The sequence below is a fragment of the Osmia lignaria genome, chromosome 11 (assembly GCF_051020975.1).
Source record: "Osmia lignaria lignaria isolate PbOS001 chromosome 11, iyOsmLign1, whole genome shotgun sequence".
Taxonomy (NCBI): Eukaryota; Metazoa; Arthropoda; class Insecta; order Hymenoptera; family Megachilidae; genus Osmia; species Osmia lignaria.
In genome coordinates this window covers 102,501-105,000 of record NC_135042.1, presented here as the reverse complement: position 1 = coordinate 105,000, position 2,500 = coordinate 102,501, and positions in this window count along the sequence as shown.

Below are 2,500 nucleotides of genomic sequence, written 5' to 3'. Positions count from 1 at the left end.
ATTAGATATGTTGGAATCTCTCTCCTTTAGAAGTTTCCCCAGCCTTAAAACTTCTTTCATTTTTACTCCTCTCTCCATACTTATTTTCCTCTCTGAACGTATCAGAGAGGATTTTATTTCTGACACCTCTTGACTTTTCTTAAATTCAGGGACGTAATTTTGTTCATAATTCAGTGGACTTTTGTGTATTTTATACTTTAAATATTTCCAAACAGTCTCCCTTCTAAAAGTGATAGAACGAATTTTCGTCTAACACTACTTTCTTGGTTCAAAAATTTTATACAATCTTATAACTTTTTCAGTTTTAACAAATTTTGGTTACAGACAGTTGATGCTCAGTTTGTACAAGTATGCAACATTTATAAGTGCATACAGGTCACCAGCCTTATATTACAAGGCTCACCACATATGGGCCATTCGGTCTTAGACACCGACCCGTGGTAATGCTGTGTGGAGATTAATAATAATCCGCAACGGAAAACCGGAACGAGAATAGTCGAGAAAGTATATTCTCGAGGAGCGGTAGACTGCTTTTCAACCGAAGTCATAAAAGAGCCACACGCTCGACGCTACTCCCGACCGGTCCGAGCGAACCGAAAGTGCCTTCCTATAAATACCGAACGGCCGGCCGCTAGGTCGGCGACGCATGGGCTTACGCCCAGGCGTATGCCTGTGCAAACCGCCGTGAGAGCGTACCATCCCGCCGGCACGGTAAAACTTAGACTGAAAATATCGTCGAACATATCCTTTCATTTTATAACGTTCTATACATGAAAATTAATAAATTAACATGCAGGACATAATAAATTCACATTCTCATGTAAATCATGGGTTTAATTAATATTTTAAAAAATTTTAAAACCGCCCAGAACCGATGAGATGAAAATATTAAAACGATATTTTTGCATTTTCTTACGGTAAAACATTAACAAATAAGCGACTATAGCAATATAAAACTCCATTTGTAATTTAATTAATCAAAATTAATATTTTTTTTTGATTTTTCAGCGATCCAGAACCGATGAGACGAAAACATTAAAACGATATTTTTGCATTTTCTTACGACAAAACATTAACAAATACGAGACTATAACAATATAAAACTACATATGTAATTTAATTAATCAAAATTAATAATTTTTTTTGATTTTTCAGTGATCCAGAACCGATTAGTCGAAAATTTTAACAATCATATTTTTGCATTCTGTACCGTGGATCCATCGTTAAACGCTATTAAACTAACGTCCGTGATGGTATAAATGCAGATTTTCGCTCCGTTTAGCCAAAATAACTAACTTTAGGTGCGCTCCGAAATATTTCAAAGTCCCAGCGGCGTATTGCTTCGCCTCTTAGAACCGATTAGTCGAAAATTTTAACAATCATATTTTTGCATTCTGTACCGTGGATCGATCGTTAAACGCTATTGAACTAACGTCCGTGATGGTATAAATGCAGATTTTCGCTCCGTTTAGCCAAAATAACGAACTTTAGGTGCGCTCCGAAATATTTCAAAGTCCCAGCGGCGTATTGCTTCGCCTCTTAGAACCGATTAGTCGAAAATTTTAACAATCATATTTTTGCATTCTGTACCGTGGATCCATCGTTAAACGCTATTAAACTAACGTCCGTGATGGTATAAATGCAGATTTTCGCTCCGTTTAGCCAAAATAACGAACTTTAGGTGCGCTCCGAAATATTTCAAAGTCCCAGCGGCGTATTGCTTCGCCTCTTAGAACCGATTAGTCGAAAATTTTAACAATCATATTTTTGCATTCTGTACCGTGGATCGATCGTTAAACGCTATTGAACTAACGTCCGTGATGGTATAAATGCAGATTTTCGCTCCGTTTAGCCAAAATAACGAACTTTAGGTGCGCTCCGAAATATTTCAAAGTCCCAGCGGCGTATTGCTTCGCCTCTTAGAACCGATTAGTCGAAAATTTTAACAATCATATTTTTGCATTCTGTACCGTGGATCCATCGTTAAACGCTATTAAACTAACGTCCGTGATGGTATAAATGCAGATTTTCGCTCCGTTTAGCCAAAATAACGAACTTTAGGTGCGCTCCGAAATATTTCAAAGTCCCAGCGGCGTATTGCTTCGCCTCTTAGAACCGATTAGTCGAAAATTTTAACAATCATATTTTTGCATTCTGTACCGTGGATCGATCGTTAAACGCTATTAAACTAACGTCCGTGATGGTATAAATGCAGATTTTCGCTCCGTTTAGCCAAAATAACGAACTTTAGGTGCGCTCCGAAATATTTCAAAGTCCCAGCGGCGTATTGCTTCGCCTCTTAGAACCGATTAGTCGAAAATTTTAACAATCATATTTTTGCATTCTGTACCGTGGATCCATCGTTAAACGCTATTAAACTAACGTCCGTGATGGTATAAATGCAGATTTTCGCTCCGTTTAGCCAAAATAACTAACTTTAGGTGCGCTCCGAAATATTTCAAAGTCCCAGCGGCGTATTGCTTCGCCTCTTAGAACCGAT